The following is a 17,773-nucleotide window of genomic DNA, read 5'->3' on the forward strand; positions in this document are numbered from 1 at the left end:
GAGCCATTGCACTCAAACCTGGGGGATAAAAGCAAGACTTTTCTCAAAATAAATAAATAAATAAATACATACATACATACATACATACATAAATACAAAAGCAGTAGGGCATGGTGGTGCATGCCTGTTATCCCAGTTACTCCAGAGACTGAGGCAGAAGAATCTCTTAGAACCTAGGAGGCAGAGGTTGCAAGATCACGCCACTGCACCCCAGCCTGGGCAACAAAGGGAAACTGTCTCAAAAGAAAAAAAAAAAGGATCCTGATGGAAATTTAGAGCCCCACGTTCAAGGGTTGGAATGGTATTCCTGGATAATCCAGGCCCAGAAGATCTAGAAAGCTGCTCCTACAACATGCATGGTATACCAGGTTCAGGTCTTGGAATGTCCTCTGAGCTCTGGCACCTTGTCCTAGTGACTTGCCCTCTCTGGACCTCAGTTTTGCCATCTGTCAAATGGCAAGAATACCGAGTTTATGAGGATAAAACATGACAGTGGCAAGAAAAGTGTCCTGTAAACTATAGAGTCCAGTCCTCCTGGGAGGGAAGGACAGTTGCTGTTGTTAGGGGCTCATGTTTTGCCTTCCAGCAGAGCCAGGAAAGCAGTTTAGCCTGGCCTCGTTCTCGCGGGTGGGAGACCTCCTCCGTCCTCCCCAGGAACCACGGCCCCTGCCCTGCCCAGACCAGCAATAGCCCTCGATAAGCCTCCTGCCTGGAGGGAGGTGGCGGACAGGGAAGAGCCGGGTCACCGCGGGCTCCCCATTGCAAGGGCGCAGCTCAGACTGAAGGTGGAGCGAACAAGTGAGCGAGGAGGAAGTGGGGAGGGACGGAAGGAGGGGCAAGCGAATCAAAGCACTAGGAATTTACTCACCCAAGCAGGGACAGGGAAGGAGATGGGGCTAGCAGGGCCGGGGACGCCCATGCCCCGCCCCTTCAGAGGACAATTCCCGGGGCGGGGCGGGGCGGGGCGGGGCGGGGCGGGGCGGGGCCTCCCTCCCTCCCACGCCCTCCTTCCCCCGCGGCCCATCCCCGGAGCGGCTCCTCCCGTGGGAAATGCTGTCGCTGCAGCGGGCGCCCAGCCACGTGGTTGCCAGGAATCAGACTGGGCGGCTGCGGCTGCGGCAGTGCGGGCGCTTCCCTGGGCAGCGGTCTAGGGCAGGCCTGGGAGAGGGCTGACCCTCACTGGGGTCTGGGAGGGGACGGTTCTGGGCAGGGGGCACTCCGGGAACTGGACGCCCTGAGCTTCGCAGCCCCTCAGATCTGCAGCCAAGGTCACCTTTTGCAAACCTGCGGAGCAATAACTGGGCACCACCTGGGAGCAGGTTAGAAATGCAGGCTCTCAGGTCTAGCCCCAGACTTGCTGACTCAGAACCTGCATTTTCCCAGGAGCCCCAGGTGACTCCCGGGCACATTCAAATTTGAGAAGCATTTTTTCTACAAGACTAGGCCTGAGTATTTACAGGTTTTAAAAAGACAGACGTGGTGGCTCACGACTGTAATCCCAGCACTTTGGGAGGCCGAGGCCGGCGGATCACGAGGTCAAGAAATGGAGACCACCCTGGCCAACGTGGTGAAACCCCGTTTCTACTAAAAATACAAAAAAAAAAAAAAAAAAAAATTAGCTGGGCGTGGTGGCGCGCACCTGTAGTCCTAGCTACTCAGGAGGCTGAGGCAGGGAGGATCGCTTGAACCCGAGAGGCGGAGGTTGCAGTGAGGCGAGGTTGCACCACTGCACTCCAGCCTGGTGACAGCGAGACTCCGTCTCAAAAAAAAAAAAAGGACAGACAAGGCGGCGTGGTGGCTCATGCCTGTAATCCCAGCACTTTGAGAGACCGAGGAGGGCGGATCACTTGAGCCCAGGAATTCAAGACCAGCCTGGGCAACACTGCGAGACCCAGTCTCTGAAAAAAAAAAAAAAAATTAACTGGGTGTGGTGGCGTGCACCTGTAGTCTCAGCTACTGGTGAGGCTGAGGTGGGAGAATAGATTAAGCCTAGGAGACAGAGATTGCGATAACCCTTAATTGAGCCACTGCACTCTAGCCTGGGCAACAGAGCGAGGCTCTGTCTCAAATAAATAAATAAATAAATAAATAGACTGGGCGCGGTGGCTCAGGCCACCGCGTTTTGGGAGCATTTTGGGAGGCTGAGGCGGGTGGGTCACCTGAGGTCAGGAGTTAAAGACCAGCCTAGTCAACATGGTGAAACCCCATCTCTACTAAAATACAAAACCCCGTCTTCTCTACTAAAAACACAAAACTTAGCTGGGTGTGGTGGTGCGTGCCTGTATGTCCCGACCAGCGGGATCATTAACACAGACCTTGGAGGAGGGGGTGGGAATTTAGAGAGACAAGAGACACAAGAAATGGAGACAAGACAGTATTCTGATCAAGTCTCATTTAATGGCGGCGGTGCAATGCCTTATATAGGCTGGCAGGGAAGAGGAAGGCTCAGAGCAGGAGGGGAGGGGAATAATGAGAGACGTCACCAGACGCATGCTCGGTAGACTTAGTCTTTCCCGGCGCGGGAGGTTATCTACGCGCGGCGGGAAAAGTTCGCGCGCGCGGGTAAAGTTGATGATGAAGAACCAGGAAGTGCGCCATCTTGTCTCCACAATGCAGAGCTTAAGCAACAGAGGCCGCGGCAATTTCCAAGCCTCACGGCTCCGGACACCTGTAAACCCAGCTACTCTGGAGGCTGAAGCAGGAGAATCGCTTGAGCCCTGGAGGCTAAGGTTGCAATGAGCCAAGATCGCGCCACTGCACTCCAGCCTGGATAACAGAGCGAGACTCTGTCTCAAAAAAAAAATATAATATAATATAAAAAATAAAAAGAAAGAGAGAGAGATTATAGATTGTTTTACTTTTCTTTTTTTTTTTGAGACGGAGTTTCAGTCTGTCGCCCAGGCTGGAGTGTAGTGGCACGATCTTGGCTCACTGCAAGCTCCACCTCCTGGGTTCATGCCATTCTCCTGCCTTTCTCCCAAGCTCCACCTCCCGGGTTCATGCCATTCTCCCAAGTAGCTGGGACTACAGGTGCCCGCCACCACGCCCGGATAATTTTTTTTTTTTTAAGTAGAGACAGGGTTTCACCGTGTTAGCCTGGATGGTCTCAATCTCCTGACCTCGTGATCCACCCGCCTCGGCCTCCCAAAGTGCTGGGATTACAGGCGTGAGCCATCGCGCCTGGCCCTATTTTTTTTTCTGAGACAGAGTCTCACTCTGTTGCCCAGGCTGGCGTGCAGTGGCGCTATCTTGGCTCACTGCAACCTCCATGTCCTGGGTTCAAGCAATTCTCCTGCCTCAGCCTCCCACGTAGCTGGGATTACAGGCACACGCCACCATGCCTGGCTAATTTTTGCATTTTTAATAGAGACAGGGTTTCACCATGTTGGTCAGGATGGTCTCGAACTCCTGACCTCGTGATCTGCCCGCCTCAGCCTCCCAAAGTGCTGGGATTACAAGAGTGAGTCACCGCGCCCGACCTTATTTTACTTTTATTTTCTTACTTTCAGTTAGGACATTGATTTTTTTTTCTTCAAAATTAGTAAGGAAGGAGACCACTACTACTCCTGCTGCCCTCCTCCCCCTACCTTGCCTAGTTCACAAGACAGGAGGAAAGAGAAAGAAACAAAAGTAAAATAAATAACCAGACAACCTTGGCACCACCCCCCGGCCCTAGGAGTTAAATAAAGTAATAATAATAACATCAACCCCTGGCCTAAACTACTTGTGTTATCTGTAAATTCCAGACACTGTATGAAAAAAGCATTGTAAGACTTTTTGTTCTGTTAGCTGATGCATGTAGCCCCCAGTCACATTTCCCACACTTGCTCGATTTATCACGACTGTTTCACGTGGACCCCTTACAGTTGTAAGCCTTTAACAAGACCAAGAATTTCTTTTTTGGGGAGCTCGGCTCTTAAGACTCGAGTCTGCTGACGTTCCCGGCCGAATAAAAAACCTCTTCCTTCTTTAATCCGGTGTCTGAGGAGTTTTGTCTGTGGCTTGTCCTGCTACATTAGTAGTGTATAAGGCCAGGCATGGTGGCTCACGCCTGTAATCCCAGCACTTTGGGAGACTGAGATGGGTGGATCACTTGAGGTCAGGAGTTTGAGACCAGCCTGGCCAACATGGTGAAACCCCAGCTCTACTAAATATACAAAATTAGCCAGGTGTGGTGGCACATGCCTGCAATCCTAGCTACTTGGGAGACTCAGGCAGGAGAATCACTTGAATTCGGAAGGAGGGGGTTGCAGTGAGCCAAGATCATGCCATTGCACTCCAGCCTGGACAATAAGAGTGAAACTCCATCTCAAAAAAAAAAACAAATAAATAAATTAGTAGTGTATAAATAGATCACATAATCTATGAATTGTATTCTGTTATAGGAAAGGGGCATTGCAAGATACTGATACTTGTTACAAAAGGGGCGTGGGGTCTGGTGGGGCTGGGAACCCACCGAGGAGCACTCACTCGGTTCTCTTTTTTTCTTTTTTTTTTCGAGACAGAGGTCTGCTCTTGTTGCCCATGTTGGAGTGGAATGGCACAATCTTGGCTCACCACAACCTCCGCCTCCCGGGTTCAAGCGATTCTCCTGCCTCAGCCTCCCAAGTAGCTGGGATTACAGGCATGCACCACCACCCCAGCTAATTTTGTATTTTTAGTAGAGACGGGATTTCTCCATGTTGGTCAGGCTGGTCTTGAACTCCCGACTTCAGGTGATCCACCTGCCTCGGCCTCCCAAAGTGCTGGGATTACAGGCATGAGCCACCGCGCCCATTCACTCGGTTTTCAATCAACAGCATTGGCCCTGAGAAAACAGAAACAAGAACTAAATGGCGCTTGAATCCCAGGAGCTTCTACCCTGGCAGGCGAGATGAGACAGAGACGCAAATCGCCACCTTCCTGAGCCTCAGTTTCTTCACCTGTGAAATGGGTTTTCTCACCACTCATCTCTGCCTGCCTCCCTAAGGGTCGGATCAGATGGGCTGAACCAGCTTCTAGACAGGGACGGGCTTCATGAGCAGCTCCACACCTGAGGGAAGGGAGATTGGAACATCCGCCCTGCTCACATCCCGCCAGGGACAGCTCAGGCTTCTGTGCCTGTCCTGGCCTTCAGAGTCCAGCCTCTGGCCCTGCAGATTCTCTCTCAGGGCCTCTTCTGCTTTCTCTGGTGTCCCTCTCTCTTCTACCTTCCTTCTCCACTCCCCTGTATCCCCGCACCACCAAAATCCACACCTGTCTGAAGCTTGTACCAAATTAGCAAATTGGTAGTTTCTGAGGAGGGCAAGCCAGCCTTGACTACATGCTAGACACTGCTCACACACTGGGTCTTTTATGCCAGCCCTGAGGCGTAGATGGTCATGACCTAATGAATAGGGGAGGATATCGAGGCTCAGTGAAGGGGAGGGGTTTGCACCCAGCCAATAAGAGGCCAAAATGGGACAAGAACTGGAGCTTTGGCCGGGCGCGGTGGCTCACGCCTGTAATCACAGCACTTTGGGAGGTCAAGGCAGGTGGATCACCTGAGGTCAGGAGTTCAAGACCAGCCTGACCAAAATGGAGAAACCCCATCTCTGCTAAAAATACAAAATTAGCCGGGCGTGGTGGCATATGCCTGTAATCCCAGCTACTTGGGAGGCTGAGGCAGGAGAATCTCTTGAACCCTGGAGGCGGAGGTTGCAGTATGCCGAGATCACACCATTGCACTCCAGCCTGGGCAACAAGAGAGAAACTCTGTCTCAAAAAAAAAAAACGAAAAAAAGCCGGGCGTGTGGCTCAGGCCTGTAATCCCAGCACTTTGGGAGGCCGAGATGGGCGGAGCATGAGGTCAGGAGATCGAGACCATCCTGGCTAACACGGTGAAACCCCGTCTCTACTAAAAAATACAAAAAAAAAAAAAAAAAGAAGAAGAAGAACTGGAGCTTTGACCGGGCATAGTGGCTTATGTCTGTAATCCTGGATTGCTTGAGCTTAGGAGTTCAAGACCAGCTTGGGCAACATCTCTACAAAAATTACAAAAATTAGCTGGGTGTGGTGGTGAGTGCCTGTAGTCCCAGCTACTCAGGAGGCTGACGTGGGAGGATGGCTTGAGCCCTGGAGGTTGAGGGTGCAGTGAGCTGTAATTGTGCCACTGCACTCCCAGCCTGGGCCACAGAGTGAGACCCTGTCTCAAAAAAATTTTTTTTAAAGTTTTAAAAGTACACACACTCGAGAGGGGAGGGCAGGTGTACTCAAGAAAGAATCGCACAAGGGGCTTTGCGGTGTTTTGTTTTGTTTTGTTTGAGGCAAAGTCTTGCTCTTGTTGCCCAGGCTGTAGTGCAATGGCGTGATCTTGGCTCACTACAGTCTCCACCTCCCGGGTTCAAGCGATTCTCCTGCCTCAGCTTCCTGAGTAGCTGGGATTACAGGCATGCGCCATCACGCCCAGCTAATTTTTTGTATTTTTAGTAGAAACGGGATTTCACCATGTTGGCCAGGCTGGTCTCAAACTCCTGATCTCATGTGATCCGCCCACCTTGGCCTCCTAAAGTGTTGGGATTACAGGCGTGAGCCACCGTTCCCGGCTATGGTTTCTATTTTTATAGGTTTCTTTAACCAAGGGGTGGAATATTTATGAAAGTTACTGGAAAAAGGTGGAGATTTCTTGGAACTGTGGTGCCACCCATTTTTACACCAAATATGGGAACTATTGTGGTGCTGGTGGGTGTGTGATTTTTAGTATGTTAATGAGTATATAATGAGGTTCTGGGAGAAACCTAGGTCAAATCCAGTGCCATGCTATGTCCAGTTGGTCTCAGCTAGCTTGGCCCATGCCCTGATTTTTCAGGATCTTATGAACCCTTAGCTTCTGCAGTTATTTCAACAGCTTCCTTTTGCTAGTCATGTGAAACTGCTGCCTAGAATTTTCCATTCTTCTGCGACCAATATTAGTCCTGTATCACCTTCACTCATCCCATGAATATTTACTGAGCATACACAGGTTTCCAGGTGCTGGATGACATAGAAAACAAAATCCCTGCTCTCTTGGAGCTTTGGTTCCAGGGGCGGGAAACGGGGCAATAAATAGGTAAATACGCAGCATGGTAGATGGTGTTAGGTACTTTGGAAATAGAGAAGGGGCTAGCAGGTGTCGGGAGCGAAGGTGCCATTCTAATTGGATAGTCAGAGAAGGCCTCCCTGAGAACAGCAGACAATGGAGAAAACGACCTGGAGGAATTGAGGGAGCAGCCATGTGGGGATCAAAGGAGACCATGCCAGGCAGATGGAAGAGCAGTTGCAAGGCCCCAAGGTGGGAGCGTGTCTGGCATGGTTGAGGAACATCAAGGAGGCCAGTGTGGCTGCCCCTGATAAGGGAAGGGGTGTGGGAGGAGATTGTGGCTTTTACTCCAAATAAGAAGGAGGCATTAAAATTACATGATCTGACTTGGGTTTAAAAAGGATCATACTGGCTTGCTGGGTTGAAAACACTGTAGGCAACAAGCACAAGGCAGAAAGGCTCCAAAAATCCTGGAGAGTGGGGCGTGGCTTAGACCACAGAGGTGGCAGTAAGCTGGGGGTGGGGCCGAGATGTGGTCAGGGCCTGTCTGGGTTCTGAAGGCAGAGCCGACAGGGTTGCTGACAAATCAAAAGTGCAATGTGAGAGAAAAAGGAGTGGAAAGTGGCTTCAGGGCTTGGGGCCAAGAACTGGAATTTGCCATTTGCTAGGACTTCAGTTCAAGAAGTCAACATTGAACGTGGAAAATTTGAGATGACTACAAACATAAAAGTAGAGATGTTGACTAAAATTAAATAAATGAGCCTGGAGTGCCAGACAGAGCTCTGGACTGAAATATATAAATTTGGGATTTCGGGAGAGAGAGGTTGCAGTGAGCCGAGATCACACCACTGTACTCCAGCCTGGGTGACAGAGTGAGTGAGATGTTGCCTCAAAAAATAAATAAATAAATAAATAAATAAATAAATAAATAAATAAATAAATCTGGGATTTGCCAGCACAGAGATGGTATTTCAAGCTTGAGACTGGTGAGATCACCAACGGAATGAGTGTAGACAGAAAAGAGAAGACCAGGGAGTAAGTCCTGGGCATTTAATTCTTTAGAGGCTGAGTGGATATGAAGGAAACCACAGCAGTCAGTGAAACAGAAGGAAAACTAGGACACTGTGGTGTTTTAGAAGCCAAGGGAAGGTCCGCGCATGGTGGCTCACACCTGTAATCCCAGCACTTCGGGAGGCTGGGGCAGGTGGATCACTTGAGGCCAAGAGTTCGAGACCAGCCTGGCCAACATGGAGAAACCCACATCTCTACCAAAAAATACAAAAATTAGCTGGGCATGGTAGCCTGCGCCTGCAGTCCCAGCTATTCCAGAGGATGAGGCACCAGAATCACTTGAATCTCAGAAGCAGAGGTTGCAGTGAGCAGAGATCACACCACTGCACTCCAGTCCAGGCAACAGAGCAAGACTCTGTCTCAAAAAAAAAAAAAAAAAAGCCTAAAGAAGAAAGTATTAAAAGGGGCCAGGCACATTGGCTCACGACTGTAATCCCAGAACTTTGGAAGGCCGAGGTAGGCGGATCACCTGAGGTCAGGAGTTCGAGACCAGCCTGGTCAACATGGTGAAACCCTGTCTCTACTAAAAATACAACAATTAGGTAGGCGTGGTGGCGGGCACCTGTAATCCCAGCTACTTGGGAGGCTGAGTGAACCTGGGAAGCAGAGGTTACAGTGAGCAGAGATCATGCCGCTGCACTGCAGCCTGGGTGACAAAGTGAGAATCCATCAAGAAAGAAAAGAAAGAAAGAGAGAGAGAGAAAGAAAGAAAGAAAGGAAAGAAAGAGAAAGAAAGAAAGAATTACAAAGAAGGAATGATCAGCTGTGTCTTGGGTAATTTAGAGGTTAAATAAAATATGAGGATGAAGAATAATTAAAATGGGAGAAAATTTTGCACATCATATAAGGGATTGTATCTAGAATAAATAAAGAACCCTTACAACTCAATGACAATAAATAGCACAATTTAAAAATGGGCAAAGGGGCCGGGCGCGGTGGCTCAAGCCTGTAATCCCAGCACTTTGGGAGGCCGAGACGGGCGGATCACGAGGTCAGGAGATCAAGACCATCCTGGCTAACATGGTGAAACCCCGTCTCTACTAAAAAATACAAAAAACTAGCCGGGCGAGGTGGCAGGCGCCTGTAGTCCCAGCTACTCGGGAGGCTGAGTCAGGAGAATGGCGTAAACCCGGAAGGCGGAGCTTGCAGTGAGCTGAGATCCAGCCACTGCACTCCAGCCTGGGCGACAGAGCGAGACTCCGTCTCAAAAAAAAAAAAAAAAAAAAAAAATGGGCAAAGGAACTGAACTGACATTTCTCCAAAGATATAGATGACCGATAAACACATGAAAAGATACTCACCTCATTAGCCATCAGGAAAATGCAATCAAACAATGAGACACTATTTCACACCCATCAGGATGGCTATAGTCAAAAAGGACAGTAATCAACAAGTGTTGGTGAGGATGTGGAGAAATTGGAATCCTCAAACACTGCTAGTGAGAATGAAAAATGGTGCAGCTGCTTTGGAAAACAGTCTGACAGTTCCTCAAATGGCTAAACAAAAAAAATTACCTTACAACCAACATTTCTACTCCTGAATGTATACTAAAGAGAAATGAAAACATATAGGCTAAGGCGCGATGGCTCATGCCTGTAATCCCAGCACTTTGGGAGGTTGAGATAGGTGGATCCCTTGAGGTCAGGAGTTCGAGACCAGTCTCACCAACATGGCAAAACTCCATCTCTACTAAAAATACAAAAATTATCCGGGAGTAGTGGTGCACACCTGTAATCCCAGCTACTTGGGAGGCTGAGTCAGGATAATCACTTGAACCCAGGAGGCAGAGGTTGCAGTGAGCCATGATCGCACCATTGCTCTCCAGCCTTGGTGACAGAGCCAGACTCCATCTCTAAATAAATAAATAAACAGGCCGGGCGCGGTGGCTCAAGCCTGTAATCCCAGCACTTTGGGAGGCCGAGACGGGCGGATCACGAGGTCAGGAGATCGAGACCATCCTGGCTAACATGGTGAAACCCCGTCTCTACTAAAAAATACAAAAAACTAGCCGGGCGACGAGGCGGGCGCCTGTAGTCCCAGCTACTCGGGAGGCTGAGACAGGAGAATGGCGTGAACCCGGGAGGCGGAGCTTGCAGTGAGCTGAGATCCGGCCACTGCACTCCAGCCTGGGCGGCAGAGCAAGACTCCGTCTCAAAAAAATAAATAAATAAATAAATAAACAAACAAACAAACAAACAAACAGTTTTATTTTATTTTATTTTATTTTATTTTATTTTTTTTGAGACGGAGTCTCGCTCTGCCACCCAGGCTGGAGTGCAGTGGCCGGATCTCAGCTCACTGCAAGCTCCACCTCCCGGGTTTACGCCATTCTCCTGCCTCAGCCTCCCGAGTAGCTGGGACTACAGGCGCCCGCCACCTCGCCCGGCTAGTTTTTTGTATTTTTTTTTTAGTAGAGACGGGGTTTCACCGGGTTAGCCAGGATGGTCTCGATCTCCTGACCTCGTGATCCGCCCGTCTCGGCCTCCCAAAGTACTGGGATTACAGGCTTGAGCCACCGCGCCCGGCCCAAACAGTTTTAAAAAATGAATTATATGTTACATGAATTATATCTCAGTGAAGTTGTTCTTTTATAAAAGTAATTGGCTGGGCACAGTGGCTCACGTCTGTAATCCCAGCACTTTGGGAGGCCAAGGTGGGCGGATCACCTGAGGTCAGGAGTTCAAGACCAGCCTGGCCAACATGGTGAAACCCTGTTGTAACTAAAAATACAAAATTAGTTAGTCATGGTGGCATATGCCTGTAATCCCAGCTACTTGGGAGGCTGAGGCAGGAGAATCACTTGAATGGGAGAGGTGGAGTTTGCAGTGAGCCAAGATGGAGCCGCTGCACTTCAGCTTGGTGACAGAGAGAGAGACTCTGGCTTAAAGAAAAGAAAAAAAAAAAAGAGAGAAGTAGGGTAGAAGAGGAGGGAGGTTTGGAGTCAAGAGAGGCTCTTGGTTTTGTTGTGGGTTTTCTTTTTTTTAGATGCAATAAATTTTTTTTTTTTTTTTTTTTTTTGAGACGGAGTCTCACTCTGTCGCCCAGGCTGGAGTGCGGTGGCCGGATCTCAGCTCACTGCAAGCACCTCCTCCCGGGTTTACGCCATTCTCCTGCCTCAGCCTCCCGAGTAGCTGGGACTACAGGCGCCCACCACCTCGCCTGGCTAATTTTTTGTATTTTTTTAGTAGAGACGGGGTTTCACTGTGTTAGCCAGGATGGTCTCGATCTCCTGACCTCATGATCCGCCCATCTCAGCCTCCCAAAGTGCTGGGATTACAGGCTTGAGCCACCGCGCCCGGCCAATAAATTATTATTATTATTATTATTATTATTATTTTTTTTTTGAGACGGAGTCTTACTCTTGTCACCCAGGCTGGAGTGCAATGGTGCGATCTCAGCTTATTGCAACCTCTGCCTCCCAGCTTCAAGCGATTCTTTTGCCTCAGCCTCCGAGTAGATGGGATTATAGACACATGCCACCATGCCAGGCTAATTTTTGTATTTTAAACTTTTTTTTTTTTTTTTTTTTTTTTTTTTTTTTTTTTGAGACGGAGTCTTGCTCTGTCGCCAGGGCTGGAGTGCAGTGGCCGGATCTCAGCTCACTGCAAGCTCCGCCTCCGGGTTCACGCCATTCTCCTGCCTCAGCCTCCGAGTAGCTGGGATTACAGACGCCCGCCACCTCGCCCGGCTAGTTTTTTTTGTATTTTTTAGTAGAGACGGGGTTTCACAGTGTTCGCCAGGATGGTCTCGATCTCCTGACCTCATGATCCGCCGTCTCGGCCTCCCAAAGTGCTGGGATTACAGGCTTGAGCCACCGCGCCCGGCCTAATTTTTGTATTTTTTAGTAGAGACAGCGTTTCACCATGTTGGCCAGGCTGGTCTCAAACTCCTGACCTCAGGTGATCCTCCCATCTTGGCCTCCCAAAGTGCTGGGATTATAGGTGTGAGCCACTGCGCTCAGCCTGAAGTTATTATTATTATTATTTGAGACAGGATCTCACCCTCGCCCAGGCTAGAGTACAGTGGCGCAATCATAGCTCATGGCAGCCTTGAACTCTCATGCTCAAGTAATCCTTCTGCCTCAGCCTCCTGAGTAACTAGAACTACAAGCGTGAGCCATCACGCGCGGCTAATTGTTTTTCATTATTTTATTTTGGAGACAGGGTCTTGCTGTGTTGCCTAGGCTGGTCTTGAACTCCTGGCCTCAAGTGATCCTTCCTGCCTAGGCCTCCCAAAGTGCTAGGAATATAGGTGTGAGCCACTACTCCTGGCCCAAGAGATCATATTTTAATGATGATTGGAATGATCTAGTCAGGGACAGAGGGACACTTGCTGGAGCAAAGGCCTTGAGCTTGTGAGAAGGATGGGATGTGGTATACAAATGGAGATGTAAGCCTTGGAGAGGAGCAAGCAGGATTCATTCTCAGGGGCAGGAGTGGAGGCTGAAAACGACAAGGCACAGACCCAGGTGAACGGATAGAAGTGTTGAGTCCAAGGAAATTGTCTTCTCGATACTGGTGGGCTGGGGAAGGTCCCCTAAAGCCAGTGGAACCTCAACCCAGCCAGTGTCCAGGTTCTTGATGCCATTTCGAGAAGCAATTCCTGAATGAGTCAGAAAGTAATGAAAGTACCGAGATTTATGGCAAAGCAAAAAGTACACACTGAACAGGGGTGTGGGCAGACTCAACAGAGTCACACAAGAGAGTTTAGGTTTACCTTTATGGGTTTCTTTTCTTTTTTTTTTTTGAGATGGAGTCTCGCTCCCACCGCACAGGCTGGGCTGCAGTGGTGCGACACTGGCTTACTGCAACCTCCACCTTCCAGGTTCAAGCAATTCTCCTTCCTCAGCCTCCCGAGTAGCTGGGATTACAAGCATGCACCACCACACCCAGCTGATTTTTGTATTTTTCGTAGAGACGGAGTTTTACCATGTTGGCCAGGCTGGTCTCGAACTCCTGACCTCAGGTGATCCACCCGCCTCAGCCTCCCAAAGTGCTAAGATTACAGGCGTGAGCCACCGTGCCTGGCCATTTTATGAGTTTCTTTCACCAAGGGGTGGAATATTCATGAAAACTCCTGGAGAAAGGTGGAGATTTCTCGGAACTGTGGCACCACTCATTTTTACACCAATTATGAGTGTTCTCAGAACTGCTGTGGTGCTGGTGGGTGTGTGATTTTTGGTATGTTAATGGGCATGTAATTGTTGTAGGAAAAAACGGGTTCTTCTCACAGGACCAGGAAGAGTTAGGCACGCAGACACTTTGAAGGGTGAGGGGGAACAGAATTTATTGAGTGAAAAGGAAAAAAAAAAACTCAGCATAGCAAGAGGGGTTCCTGCTTACAGGCCCCCACCTCACAGATTGAATCCCAGGTCCCCACCCAGGAACAGGAGAGGCCACACTCCTCCCCCTCGCAAATGGTGTGAACTTCCTGAGTCTCCACCCCATCCTCCCAGTGGGCGGGCTGGTGGGAGATTCTCCGGGGACCCTCCCCCTTATCTTCCTTCTGCATCTATCATAATGAGGTCCCATGAAAAACCTATGTCAAATCCAGCACCATGTTGGGTCCAGTCAGTCTCAGCCAGCTTGGTCCACATCCTGTTCTTCAGAGTCTATAGCCCCTCGCCTAGAGTCATGTGAAACTGCTGTCTGGAATTTTTATGCTCCTCTGACCACCCATACTATTCCTCTTACTCTGATTGCCTGTTTTCTTAGTGAAGTAGGAAGCAGAAACACCGGATGAGAGAACAATGGAGGAGGAGCTGTCGGGGACAGAGGAGAGAGAAGTTATGTCCTTGTCCTGCAGGACTGCGGGAGAGTGAAAAGCCTGGGTCATGTGGTGGGATTGCCCGCCAGCAAGTGCTAAGGGCCCCTGGAGGATAGTGGGCATGACGTTCGAAGGAGACCAGTCGGCAGGGCTGTGTCTTTCACTAGCCTCCGTCACCTGTGTGGAATTAACCAGGGTGTGGCCTTGCCAGGTGGATGCAGTTTAATGAGAGTGGGCAAGGGGGTTGAGGGAAGTAATTATAAGGGGTTGCTAGGATGTAATTATAGCAATGTTCCATGGAGTCTAGCTGGTAAAAGAGGAAAGTCAAGACATGAGGGAGGCAAGGAATAGTGACCAAAAACAGTATCAGTGGACTGGAGGTTCTGGCAGGTCAAAGAACTACTGGACTCCCAGCTGTACAAGGAGTGAGTTGGAAAGATAGGAGGTGGTGTTAGGAGGATAGGATACTTGGTATTCAAATTACCTGGGGTAGGGGTACAATTATTGTTAATGACAAGGTCCATTACCTTGGTAGGACCTGAGGTAGGGTGGAGGACAAAAACCATAGAAAGAGGAGATAGGTGATCCTCTTTACTTCAGAGTGTGTAGCTGAACTCACTGGGTCATCTTCAGAGGCAGAGCCCTGGATAGAGAACAGTCCTGGGATTCAGTCAGAGCTGGCTATAAAGTCCCTCTTTCCAACTGTGGAGCCCTGAACAAATTAGCCTCTCTGAGCTTCAGTTTCCACTTCTGCAAAGTAAGAGTTTGCACCTTTTCATAAGATCATGTTCTGAAAATTAAATGAGGCCAGGTGCAGTGACTCACACCTGTAATCCCAGCTTTTTGGGAGGCTGACGCAGGCGGATCACTTGAGGTCAGGAGTTCGAGACCAGCCTGGGCAACATGGTGAAACCCCGTCTCTACCCAAAAATACAAAAATTAGCTGGGCATGGTACTGCATGCCTGTAATCCCAGCTACTCAGGAGGCTGAGGTGGGAGAATCGCTTGAACCTGGGAGGCAGAGGTTGCAGTGAGTCAAGATTGTGCCATTGCACTGCAGCCTGGGAGACAGAGCAAGACTCTGTCTCAAAAAAAACCAGAAGGCTGGGCACAGTGGGAGGTTGAGCCGGGTGGGTCACGAGGTCAGGAATTCCAGACCAGCCTGGCCAACATAGTGAAACTCTGTCTCTACTAAAAATACAAAGTATTAGCCGGGCATGGTGGCACACGCCTGTAATCCCAGCTATTCGGGAGGCTAAGGCAGGAGAATCATTTGAACCCAGGAGGCAGAGGTTGTAGTGAGCCGAGATTGCGCCATTGCATTCCAGCCCAGGTGACAGTGTGAGACTCCAATTCAAAAAAGAAAAAGAAAAAAAATAAATAAATGAAAGACTGTGTGGAAACGCCTAGTGCAGTTCCAGGCACAGAGGGCACTCAGTAACCTGGGCTGATAATATAGCTACACAGCACTTCCAGAATACTTTTGTCTGGGGTCCCAAAGCTGAGGAGGGGCCAATGTATAAAACAAGATTCTCCCCAGGACCCTTTCTCCCTTCCCACCATCTCAAACATAGAAGATATGCATGGAAGAGCCTGACTCCTATTTCACTCTGATTTTACAGAATAGGAAACTGAGGTCCAGATAGGGAAAGTGATTATATCACTAAGACTCAATTATCATACAGAGTAAGTTTCCTTTTAAAATCTATTGAGGCCTGGCATGGTGGATCAAGTCTCTAATCCCAGCACCTTGGGAGGCCTAGGCGGGAGAACTGTTTGAACCCAGGAGTTCGAGACCAGCCTGACCAACATGGTGAGACTCAATCTCTACAAATAAAACAATTAGCCCAGCATGGTAGTGCATGCCTGTGGTCCCAGCTACTGTGAAGACCAAGGTGGGAGGATCACTTGAGCCTGGAAGGTGAAGGCTGCAGCGAGCCAGGATCAAGTTACTGCATTTTAGCCTGGGCAACAGAGCAAGACCCCATCTCAAAAAGAATCAGTTGGCCAGGTGAGGTGACTCATGCCTGTAATACTAGTACTTTGGGAGGCCGAGGAGGGCAGATCACTTGAAGTCAGGAGTTCGAGACTAGCCTGGCCAACATGATGAAACCTTGTGTCTACTAAAAATACAAAAATTAGCCAGGCATGGTGGTACATGCCTGTAGTCCCAGCTACTTGGGAGGCTAAGGCAGGAGAATCACTTGAACCCAGGAGGCAGAGGTTGCAGTGAGCCGCGATCATGCCACTGCACTCCAGCCTGGACGACAGAGTGAGACTCCGTCTCAAAAAAAAAAAAAAAAGCATCAGTCGGAGTTCAGGTGCGGGGTCTCATGCCTATTATTGAAGTGTTTTGAGAGGCAAAGACAGGAGGATCACTTGAGGTGAGGAGACACCACCCTGAGTAAAATAGTAAGACCCCATTTCTGCAAAAAAATTTAAAAAGTTAGCTTGGCATAGTCCTAGCTATTCAGGAGGCTGAGGTGGAAGGATCACTTGAGCCCAGATGTTTGAGGCTGCGGTTGAGCTATGATCACACCACTGCATTCCAGTCTGGGTGACAGGAGAAGCAAGACCATGTCTCTAAAAAAATAAGAATAGGCTGGGCGCGGTGGCTCATGCCTGTAATCCAGCACTTTGGGAGACTGAGGTGGACAGATCACCTGAGGTCAGGAGTTTGAGACTAGCCTGACCAACATCGCAAAACCCTGTCTCTACTAAAAACACAAAAATTAGCTGGGCATGGTGGTGGGCACCTGTAACCCCAGCTACTCAGGAGGCTGAGGTGGGAGAATTGCTTGAACCCAGGAGGCGGAGGTTGCAGTGAGCCAAGATCACACCACTGCACTCCGGCCTGACAACAGAGCGAGACTCCATCTCGGAAAAATAAATAAGAGGAATAAAATAATAAAATCAGGTGGAATAATAATTAAGATGGCAAAATTATGTAGGAGGAAGAGGGAAGGCTCATATATAATATTTGAAAGCCAACTGGACTCTTCAGAATGTACCCCAGTAAACGTTCCCCTCCATTCACTGGAACAATTAAAAGCTGGTCTTGGTGAAAATGAAAAATCCTAGTGGATATACCCCTTCTCTCTCGGCTTCCTACATCCCCCATTATCTCCAGCCCCATCACAGTGATGTTCAGGTCTTGTTCAGTGTTGGGCAAACACTGAAACAATCAGCTTTGGGAATGAAAGTGTCAACAGAAAGGTGATTCACAAAGCATGAATTTGCTAATTGTTCTTTCTAGCTCAGATGGAAGGAAAGAGGGAGGGAAGAGAGAGGAAAAAGATCTCAGAGTTTCCTTCCTTAGAAAACTTGATTCGGCCAGGCACGGTGGTTCACACCTGTAATCCCAGCACTTTGGGAGGCCAAGGCGGGTGGATCACAAGGTCAGCAGTTCGAGACCAGCCTGGCCAATATGGTGAAACCCGTCTCTACCAAAAAATATACAAAAATTAGCTGGGCATGGTGGCACGTGCCTGTAGTTCCAGCTACCAGAAGGCTGAGGCAGGAGAATCGCTTGAACCCGGGAGATGGAGTTGCAGTGAGCCAAGATCATGCCACTGAACTCCAGCCTGGGCAACACAGTGAGACTCAGTCTCAAAAAAAAAAAAAGAAAAGAAAACTTGATTCAAGTGTTTAGGATGGGCATAGCACCAGTCAGTCACCGCAAGGCCCTGCCCCCTGCCTGGTTTCCAGCATAGCTACTCCCCCTGGGGTAAATCCCTCCTGCTTTCTGTACCATTTCCACATCTATAAAGTGAGAAGATTAACAGGCCGGGCGCTGTGGCTCATGCCTGTAATCCCAGCACTTTGGGAGGCCGAGGTGGGCGGATTGCCTGAGCTCAGGAGTTCAAGACCAACCTGGCCAACATGGTGAAACCTCTACTC

Source organism: Trachypithecus francoisi, unplaced genomic scaffold, assembly GCF_009764315.1.
Source record: "Trachypithecus francoisi isolate TF-2019V2 unplaced genomic scaffold, Tfra_2.0 Lachesis_group12, whole genome shotgun sequence".
Classification (NCBI taxonomy): Eukaryota; Metazoa; Chordata; class Mammalia; order Primates; family Cercopithecidae; genus Trachypithecus; species Trachypithecus francoisi.